The sequence below is a fragment of the Pinus tabuliformis genome, chromosome 1_1, assembly GCF_031772625.1.
Source record: "Pinus tabuliformis cultivar Carrire ecotype Pingquan chromosome 1_1, CPIR1, whole genome shotgun sequence".
NCBI classification, from domain to species: domain Eukaryota; kingdom Viridiplantae; phylum Streptophyta; class Pinopsida; order Pinales; family Pinaceae; genus Pinus; species Pinus tabuliformis.
The window spans coordinates 730,833,138-730,844,768 of record NC_142297.1 but is presented as its reverse complement, the minus strand read 5'-3'; the positions used below and the strand labels follow the sequence as shown (position 1 = coordinate 730,844,768).

At 37.0% G+C, this 11,631-nt stretch overlaps 1 pseudogene; it reads right to left on the bottom strand.

The window, feature by feature from the left end:
* Positions 1 to 6,486: 6,486 nt before the first annotated feature.
* On the bottom strand, positions 6,487 to 7,300 carry LOC149216007 (protein BPS1, chloroplastic-like; annotated as a pseudogene).
* Between the last annotated feature and the right edge of the window lie 4,331 nt (positions 7,301 to 11,631).

Here is an 11,631-nt window from a genome sequence, read left to right as displayed (position 1 = left end):
GTCACCCTCCTCCGCCCAGTTAGCAAACGGCTAACAACTTTCAGTTTATATTAAGGTCGAAATGTGGGTTTTTAATGCAGTTTTGGTGCTATGTTAATTGAATGACCATATAACAAAATCCTAAGGTGGCCTTGTGTCATTAGATCAAACCATAACTTCAGAGTTCATACCAATCTTGGCTAGGGAGACATCAAATGTATCTGAAACCCTTTAAATACACCAGTTTCTTCATGAAGAAAGCATTAGTGGTTTTGAAGTTTTGTGTTCAAATTCTGGAGGTTATAGGCAATTTTGTTTTCAGTGTAACAGGAGCATCCGGAGTCAGAATTGGGAACTGTGATAGGCATTGGAAAGCTATTTCAGAGAGCTTTCTTATGACAATGACTAGAAGTAACTGTGTGTGTAATCAGTCTGGTTAATTTTCTGTGTAATCGACCTCCTTGGATTCAATCCTAGTAAAGCAGACACCCATCTTGAAAGCAGACCTGGAGACGTAGTCCATCAGGGAAGAAATCCGTAATCAATATTACTATCTGGTATCACCATGTTTTTGATGCTTTTCACTTTTGTTTACATCTTTCTTATGTTTTAATTATGTCATCAATTCGTCCCTTTTTAATCGATTCTCACGATTAAAGTTCTTTAAGTTAACATTCAGTTCACTGTTGGCATTAATCAATTCTACTTCAGTTTAACATATGATCATTTCAGATCATATAATTTGGTATCAGAGCAAGTTTCATTTGTAGAATTTTTCTAGTGAATGTTAACCAGGTCAAAGTCGCAACATGGAGAAGGAACCCTTGAGGAGATTGATCCAGAGATTGGAAAGCGAAGAGTCACCCATAATTCGACCATGGCATGATCTGATACAGGTGAAATTCCTGAAACTAAGATGAGCGAGGAACAATTTCAGCAAGCATTCTTGAGTATGCAACAGATGTTGGGAGAACTTTACAAAGATAAGAAGGCGAGAGATGCAACTTCTTCTTCAAAGACATCGAAGAAGGACAAAGGTAAAGGCAAGGATGTTAAACCTCCTTCACTTCCATCATCTCCATATTCTTCTTCTTCCAGTTCAGGATCTGAAACAGAAAAGAAACCTAAGAAAACATCTCTTTTGAAACTTGATGTAAAATTTGTGTTGACTATTTATGATGGCGAAATGAATCCTGAAAAGTTAGATAACTGGATTAAGCAGTTAGAAGTGTATTGTCGTATTTAGAACATTTTTGACGATAAAACGAAAATTCAGTTAGCTACACTTAGAATGGGGGGAACAACTTTAATTTGGTGGGAAAGTAAAACTCAAATAGATGTAAAGTGGAAAGGTAAAGTCATCTCTTCATGGTCTAAGTTTTTAAAAGCTCTTAGGAAACAATTTTATCCTTTAGGATACATTCAGTAAGCTGTTATTGATTAGCATCACTTGAGGCAAGGTAAAGGGCAGAGTGTTCAGGAGTTTACTCAGGGGTTCAGAAAGAAAGCATTGGCGCTTGGTATTTCATTGGATACACGTGAAACTTTATTAACATACATCGACAATTTACATTCATATTTACAACATACATTATTGATGTTTAATCCTGATGATTTTGATGAAGTGTGTTCAAGCCATACATATTGAATAAGGTGGCAGACCATTCAAATTTTCACCGCAATCATCCAAAGAGTTGGAAATCAAGGATTCCAGTGACAGTAAGGGGAAGAACAATTCAAAGAGAAAGAAATCAATGATAACTCAGAAGGAAAGACCTAGTTGTTCTCATTGCTAGAGAATCGGTCATGATGAATCTAGGTGTTGGAAAATTCATCCTGAACTTAAGCCCAAAAAGTTCCTTAAAGAGAAGGATGAAAAGAAAGCAATTGCAGCAATCCAACAAGATCTAGGTTCCGATTTAGGTGATGAAAGGAGGATAACTGGTATAGTTTCGATAGGTAAAACTTCTAACACTAGTTCAAGTTCGAATACTATTGCATCTTCATCAAACATAAATCCTTTAAATGAGGATAAAAGAGTTGAACTATTTAACATAAGGATAACTTCTAAGCACACAAAGATAGATACAATGTTTGACAGTGGATCACAGGCCAATTTAATATCTGAATATTTAGTTAAGAACTTTAGTTTGGAGGCACGAAATCATCCAAGACCTTACCCATTAGGATGGCTAAATAAATCAACTCAGATAAATGTCACAAAACAATGTCGATTAAGATTTTCCATTACAACTAATTATATTGATGAAGTGGAATTAGATGTGGGTCTAGTAGACATATGTGGAGTTGCCTTAGGAAGTCCTTACCTTTATGATCGTGATGCAATATTTTATAGGAAAGAGCACAATATCACCTTAAGCAATATGGGGTTGAATTTATTGTCAGGGCACATAAAAGTAAAACTCACTTGAATTTAGTTGTTTCTAGTCAGATGAAGCAATTAATAAGTTCAAATATGAGATTTGTAATCATGTGTGTAAAGGAACAACATAAGAATCAACATGATGTTTGTTCAAGTTATGAGTCCCAGTTTAAAGATAGTTTGATCGAAGAGGTAGAAATTTTTCATTTCTATTTAAAGAAACCAAACATCTTACTCATAAGCAGGGAATACAACATGAATTACAGTTGATGCCTAAAGCTCCTGTTCCTGATGTCAGAATGAATCAATTCAGTCAAAGTTTGGAAGTTTTAAGTTATAGGGATGCATGTCAGTATTGGGGAAAGTCAATGTTACATTTCTCTTGTATTTTGTCACCATTTCATGTTTCAAACAGTTTGGAAGCCTCTTTTCAAGTGGAGAGGAAGCCCATTTGTTTTCATATCAAAGCATTTTCTAAAGAAGTGTCAAAGTATCCAATACATCTAAGGGAAACATATGCATTAGGGGAAAGTGATAATTAATGGAAACATCACTTAATGAATGAAGAAACAATGATTCACATAAATCATCTGACATTTCAATACTTTCAAAATTAAACTAATTTGCAATAGTTTTCACCTTTTAGTTTGATGGGTTTATTGCAGCAAGTTCACTTAGTAAGCAGGAATAAGGAAAGTATATCAAGTCGAGTAGCTGATATGATGTCAAGAATATCTTTGAATGTTTCTGTTATTCTGCAAAATAGATTGTTAGTACATGTCAATAGTATTGAACAATATTCTGCAGAGGCTGTTTTCAAAAATGTTTATGAATCACTAATTCATGGTACTTCAAGGAAAGAAGTCAATTGCCATGTTCATAACATGTTGTTTGACCATCTTCGCAAGTTGTGCATATTGCAAATGGATGGAACAATTCACAGATTCAAAATGTGCCATGATCAACATCATCAGGGTCATCACTTTCAGGTGGTTGATCGAATGTATTGGTACATCATCAGGGCAAGGTGGAAAGTGATGGAGATCTACTTTCATCTGCTATCTATCTAGTCAAACTTTTGTGGTCCAAAAGATTTCAGGTGGAGAGGATTGATCTAGGAGTATCTTGTCAGTCCAACATGAGCGGAGACTTTAGTGGTTCAACATCGAAGTGATCATCAAATGATCATTGGTTGATGAGGTCTTGAACTTTATCAACTTTGCCAGTATTCGTCGTCAACATTCAATGTCTGGTGTCTTCAGCTTCGACAGTGATGTTTATGGTTCAGGTTGTTCGGTGTTGGTTTCAGTTCCGCCAGTGATGTCAATGGTTGATATGGTTTTCATGTTGTTTGAAGAATATGGTTTTATACCTGGTTTTCGACATGTGGGTGTCATAATTTCCGTGGGGGTTTGGTTGTCAAAGAGGGAACATGTATCGTCTTGTGGGGTTATGTCACATTATGACAATTTGTTGTACATGGGTTTTGGTATCAAAATCAAAGTGATGTAACACATTAACCTAAGTACTAGCCATAAAAAGCTAAGGAACAAACCTAACGTAAAATCTAACACCTAAGACTTTGTGATAAAACCTATGCTAAACCTAAGTCTTACACCTAAAAACCCTCTCGGGCCATTACAAACCATATAAAACGCAATACATTGTAAACCATATAACATTGCAAACCACATAACATTACAAACTGCATTATCCCTAACTGCATCGGAACTACGATGTACATGTGAGCGATTATAATGATTAATTGTCAGGGTTAGCATCGAAGCCTGACTGCGCGGAGTAAACCTGGACATGTGAGCAGTGGCAGTTACCGTGGCAGACTGTTGGGGTTGCAGTTCACCATATCGAATTTTGTGGAGTAAACCTTGGCATGTGACCACAATAGAGTCAACTGTCAGTAGGAAGCAAACTGTCGGCGCACAAACTGTGGGGCATATTAGCCTGGACATATGTGCTATCACCCTCCTCCACCTAGTTAGCGAACGGCTAACATCTTTCAGTTTATATTAAGGTTGAAATGTGGGTTTTCAATGCAGTTTTGGTGCTATGTTAATTGAATGAACTTGTAACAAACTCCTAAGGTGGCCTTGTGTGATTAGATCGAACCCTAACTTCAGAGTTCATACCAATCTTGGTTGGGGAGACCTCAAATATATCTGAAACCCTTTAAATACACTAGTTTGTTCATGAAGAATGCATTAGTGGTTTTGAAGTTTTGTGTTCAGATTCTGGAGATTATAGGTAGTTTTGTTTTCAGTGTAACAGGAGCATCTGGAGTCAGAATTGGGAACTGTGATAGGCATTAGAAAGCTATTTCAGAGAGATTTATTGTGATAGTGACCATAAGTTCATGCATGCACCATTAGTTTGGTTAATTTTTTGTGTAATCGATCTCCTTGGATTCAATCCTAATAAAGTGGACTCCCATCTTGAAAGTGGACCCGGAGACATAGTCCATCAGGGACGAACTCCGTAATTAATATTTTTGTCTGGTATCACTGTGTTTTTTCTGCTTTTCACTTCTGTTTACATCTTGCTTATGTTTTAATTCTATCGTCAATTCATCCCTTTTCAATCGATTCTCACGGTTAAAGTACTTTTTTGGCATTAATCAAATCTACTTCAGTTTAACATATGATCATTTCAGATCAGTTGCAGATATCCATCTCTCTATCTTGTTTATTCAAAATAAAATCCAATTGGAAAATATATTGCATCAACATGTGTAGGGTGTTCCTAAGTTGTTCTTCAAAGATGAACTCGTGAAAGGAAATCAATATTTAAGATCGTCATTCTAAATTTTGTGTAGAGAATGGGCCTATTGAGCTTAGGCCAACTAAAACTAAAGATGAACAATTTGTATTTTCATAAAAAGGTGTTGATTATTATTTGTTTCAGAATTTACTTTATAAATCAATATGAAGAAGGGTACATATAGAAAAAAATGAATATTTTTATTTAGTTTTTGGGAGTCATTTATAATAGAGTTACAATAAAATAAAATTTGTGAGGTGTGGTAAATAGTGTCAACTCAGATTTAAAGTTATGTATATTGTTTAAATATTCATGGTTTATTAAGAGCTTTGCCTTGCGATATCACAATATTACATGTAAAAAATTGTTTGTTTCTCCTTGCTTGCAATGAAAGCAAAGACACTTTTCATTTATATTTTTCCATATTCTTTTTTTATTGCTAACTTGAATTGAAAGCATGGAGATTGTCTCTTGAAAGTATTGTTGTTTTTTAGGTGATAATTGGTTTGGGCTCATAATAATAAAATCTCAATTTGTGGGCTAGATAGTACTTAAGCTTCATCCAATAATAAATGTACAATATCATGTTTTTTTTTCCCTCAATAGTGCCACATTGAAGTCGTGGAGAAATAAGGGAGGCTACTTCACATTTCTCAAGCTTCAGATTTTCTATTGTTGTGGAAACATCTAGTCTGTGGGAAGGAGGAGATTTATTTGAATGTAATGTTATATTGAAAAATCTATTTTTCCTCACAATCACATTTCAATGCATACTTATTAAACATAAAAGAAATATGAGAAACATATCAAAGAAATTTATTTTATCTTGAAATCATCATAAAACTATTTAAAAAAAGGATATAGGTTTTTAGTTTTTCTCACAACAAAGGTGATTTTGCATAGAATTAAAAAAAAAATAATATATAGTTGTATTGGATATCACTAAATAGAACAAAATTCAAACTTACCAACAATGCTAAATTTTCATTTTTTATTGCACTAACCATATTGTTCCATTATTTAAGAGAAATGCACACACTGCAATTTTGCATTATTCAAGAGAATTAGACATGTACATAATGTTTAAGTTTTAAGAGATACATATACAATAAATTTAAATTATTCAAGAGAATTATATACGTAGGTATATTTAGAACAACTATAAATTCCCCATAGAGGACCTCAAAGTCAGGCATGACTAAGAATAAGGCCTAAGTTTGTACACTACACAAGAATGGAAGCCCTTTTAATGATCCCTACATTGACTCACAAAAGTATCAAACTCTTAATGTTTGTCTCAAAGAATATTTTCCTTTTTGTTAATTCACAAAACAAAACATATATACTGTCTAAATCCTAGGGTGGGCAAAAACACCAAGGAGAGCCACCCAACTCAACACAAGCATCCAATAAATCTCTTTAATCTAGTTTTATAAAGGAATCACACCTTTATGGAGGACCTCAACATATCCCTATTGTTTCCTAACTAATTGCCTTATCTCATCCATCTTTCCCTATTTAAGGCAGAGCTAGTCTTATTAGCCAACATCTTGTCTAGAAAAATATATAACTTCTTAATATTAGAGTGCACACATTCCAATTCATGGAGAATAGTAGAGGAGGAAGCAATGGCCTTCTTCTGATCAATTTCTTCCTTCACTTTCCTTTGCAGTTTGAGCATTGAAGAAGCCCAAGAAGGGTAATTATTGGTCGGATGCAGGTTGGTTAGAGGTCTTCTGGGTTAGGCCAGTAAGGCAGAAACTACAAGCCCACATGAAAAAATAGTGGCCATACTTCCTCCATACATGGATGGTAACAACGAATTGGCTTTTGACGCATCGAGAGATACTGGTGAGGTTAACATCTCCTCCATTCTTCTAAGCTAGAGTTGCACTTTTCCATCTTGGATCTTTGTTGCCCTTGTCTACTAAGCTCTTTGTCCTTCTTCTTTACCACTTCGATGCATTAATAGAGAATGTTTTTTGCTCTGATCAAGTTTTTACCAGTAATGTTGTCCTTATTACTGAAGCAGTGAAAGTCGAGTTGCACCAGCATCTAGTATCGCTCCACACCTGTGAAGATCTCCTTGAGGATATTACAGTTTTTTGTGAGTTTAACGCTATCATCCAGATAATCAATATGCCTAAGGTACTTTTCATCCATATTTCCTAGTATTTCACTCAATTTTTTGAATAAAATTAGAGAAAGTGTGTATTTACATCTATATTTGGACATATTCATTTGCTACATATCTTTCTATTCTAGAATGCTATAGAAGTAATGCTAAATATGACAAGGCATCATAGTTGAAAATGCAATGCATATAACCTAGGGGAATAGATCTCCTTGGCTCTTTGGTATGAATTCTCTAAGTAGGCATGAGCCATCATTCCAAGAAAGAGGACAAGTTCTTATTTTTTGATTTATGTAAACATATTACAAACTTCTCATAGTTTTGATTTTCTATTTGACTAAATTATATTAATCTCAATGCTTGATTTTTATAATAAAATGAGCTACATGACTCTATGTATTTGATGCCTTATTGATTCCACTGTTGAATAGAGTGCATTTCACTATATATTTCAATTCTCATTGATTTCTTCTTTAGTATCACAAATTGAACAAACAATTTCAGAATAAAACCTATAACGTACATATATTATGTATAATAACTTGAAAAAAATAAATCCACTCCTAGTTTTATAATTAAATGCTTCGGTAAGATATTAATCTCTTTGTAAAAGAAAAATTAATTGACCCCAAAGAGTTACATCTTGAAAATTATATTTGTTTGTTCCGGTGATCATTTCTTTTGCATATTATGTCTTATCAAGAAATGTGCAAGCCCCTTCACTTTCCCATTTTTGACAGATAAGTGTTATTAATTCCTATAAAATTTAATAAGATATGTTGGTAATTAAATCTCTTGCAAATACCACCCATCCCTATTGAATCGATAACAAGTCAAAGTAGAGCGATCTATGAAATGTTGGCACAAGGGTTTAAGTGGTTAATGAAAGCACAATGTGTTTCAAAGGGCAGTGTGTTCGTGGGCTGTGGTGTGGTGGTCGTGGTAGTATTGGGTGGCCTTGTGGATGTTGCTGTTGGCCATGTAGTTTAGGGTGGTTTCGTATATGTGGGATTTTTACTATGTGCACCTGATTTTCCATTTGGGATTTTTATGTGTATTCTACGGGGGGCCGATTTTGCTCCTGCCATTTTTTTCGGGTGGTCTTTGATTTTATGCCCTCCTGTTTTGGCTTTCTCTATCCTCGGCACAAGTGGTGGTACCGGGGTTGGGGTGTTTGTACCTGTGTTCTAGTCTAAGGTCTTTCTTTGCTTTGGGGTGTTGTCGATTGAGTACGCTGATTGGGGGCATCCATTTTTTCCGGTGCATTTTTGGATTGCCGGTTCCACTATTTTTCTATTTATCGATTTTCCGGGAAGTTCCAGGCTCTCTTTCTCGAGGTGCATTTACGATCCACCTGACGAATCTATGGCACCCCCTGTTTTGGATCTGATCCATGCCTTGATACTTATCCTTCCTATATTTGATGGGATTATGCCATTTATGGACTCTTGGGGGTATTTGTGTCATTATTAAGTGTGGCTCCTCTTTTCGATGGGTGGGTGTACTTGTTCTTGCTCCTTTCTTTGGGGTGGTTACACTTTCGCAGGATCTTGAGGGGAGATTGATGCCATATTTGTACGAGTTCTGCAAGGAACATTGAAGTTTTGTTTTTTTATTAAAACTGTTGCAGACTCACTTTATCCCTTTTTTCTCCCCCGAGAGATCCTCTTTGCCCCTGGACTGAGATTTGGTGGGTGCACATCACCCTAGAGACTGGGTGGGTTATTAATGTTTGTCAGCAGTGGTGGGTGGGATGGGTGATGATCTACAACTGGATGGGGTACTTACCTGCTTGGACTCAAACGTGGCTGCACATGAGGCATTTATACAAGCCACGATGGATGATGAGTGTGCGCAAGGTGGGGTGCATCGACACCGGAGGGCGGATGACGTGTCTACGGGTCTGTTGCCGGGGATGGGAGACATGTTGCATGGGGAATCTACGATTCATGCAAACAAACACGACGGGCCTCATCTTGGGTCTTCATAGTTCAATTCACCATCGATTTCGCCTACCCTACCAAAGACTAGGCAACAGGTTGCTCGACCCATTAAGCCTTGTGGTAAAATTAAATTTTTAAGTTTTGGTTATGACGTTTTATGGGATCAGGTCACTAATTTGCAGAACCAGAAACTTGTGGGGAAGTGGATATTTGTTGATCTGACTGAGAAGGATATCTAGGAGTGGGTGAACAGAGCATGCTCGACAATGCTGGGATATGTAGCTAAGGTGAGTTTGCTGATGAATGCCTGGTTCAGTTTCCATTTTCTTCACAATGATGACTCAGAAAAAATTCTCAAGATCCCCTGGGTACGCAGTCGATGATTTCTTCAGCTTCACCGATGGTACATTGGGTTCAATCCCTTATTGTGTACACCGTGAAATGGTGTCGTTTGGGTGAAGCTTCTGGGCCTCCCCTTGGAATTATGGACTAAGAACAACCTGACGATGATTGGCAACTCGATTGGATGCTTCATATACCTGGAGCCTGGTATTGTGGGTGCTCGTGATAAACGGGTGGCTTGGATTCTGGTTGAGGTCGGTTTTTCGGGTGGTCTTCTGGTTGACATTGATCTAGAATGGGGAACGATTAGATTCCGAGAGCGAATTGATTACTGGGGGATTCCTTTCAGATGTCTCTATTTCCGCTGCACTAGAAATCTATTAAATCATTGCTCGGGTAGATGCAGGCCGCAACATCTTGGACGGGGACACCAGATGAAGGTTCTGAATGTTTCACTCCGACATAACATTGGATCGGCAGGGGAATCCCCCTGAGGGAACTTTAAGGCCACACTGGTGGAGCAGGAGAGATGGGGTGTCCATTCATGATCAGACCATTTGGCGGATAGGTTGTTCAGACTATTTTATGAACATCATATGAGGTATATTTTCCCTGTTTCGATATTGCCTACCTGGAGCAATTGCAGAGTGGGGGATGAGTATATAGGAAAGCAACTTGACATATTTATCATCAAGGAACATCTAGCTGAACAGTTGGGGAATCTCAAATCTTGGATACACAAGACCTATATCTCTGATCACATGCCTATTATTATTCAATGGAGACTGGAGGACCGGAGAGTCGATATTCCTTTAAAGTTCAACCACATTTGGTTAGAGGACGAGGAATACAACAAGCTAGTGATATCGACTTGGAAAGAGGGTATTCTTCTGCAGTGGGATATTGTGATGGGGTATATGATGGAAAGGTTTAGACATATTAAGGAAAAAACCAATGTATGGGAACAAAACAAAAAGAAACAGATGTATAGGGACCTGGAACAGATCACAAAAGAGATTGCTAGGTTTGGAAAATTGATGGAGCAAAGAAAATCATCGCAGGGAGATTGATAATATCTCAATAATTTAAAGGATAAAAAAACGGGATCCTCGACATTCATGAAGTAACATGGAAGTTAAAGAGTAGAGCAATCTGGCTGTGGGAGGGAGACCACAACACCAAATATTTCCATAATTTTGCAAATCACAGAAAACAGACTAATACTATTTGGCACATTGAGGATATGAATGGGAGGATAAAGCACACTCTGGAAGAGATTTAGGCTGAGGTTGTCCGGTATTTTGAAAATTTATACAAATATCAGGAGGGGGTGAGATTTGAAGACCAATTGAGGGTATTGGAGCGGTACCCTCAGATGTTTGATGCGGAATCAAATGGGGAACTCTTTCGACCCGCCAGCCTGGAGGAGGCCTTGGATGTTCTCAAATAATTTGCCAAAGATAAGTGCTCAAACGATGGAGTTCTTCCTACTTTTTTTTGATATCACGGGACAACACATATTGGAGATTGTGGAGGAATCTAGGACTATGGGTGTGATCTTGGGTGCTATCAACTCTACACTTCTAGCACTTATTCCCAAATTGTCCAACCCTTCTATATTTGGTGATATTCAACCCATCTTAGTATGCAACATTTTATACAAGATTGTCTCAAAGTTGATAGCGGGTCGTATCAAAAAAGTATTGCCTTTACATATCTCTGGAGAATAATTCAATTTTTTAAGTGACAAGCTTATTCATGATGTTATTTCTTTGGCACGAGAAGCTATTCACACCATTAATACAAAGAAAAAAGAGGCTCTGTTCATGAATATTGACCTCCACAAGGCATATGATTGCGTATATTGGTCCTATACTCGCCTATTGTTACATAAGTTTGGGCTCCATACTCAAAATGTTGAATGGATCATGGCCTATATCACTTCTACACATTTCGCTATTCTGATCAACGGGCAGCCCTCCCCCTTTTTTCATGCTGGTAGAGGCCTCAAACAAGGATGCTTGCTCTCACCTCTCATTTTCATATTGGTCTTGGATGGCCTTTGTTTAAGGATC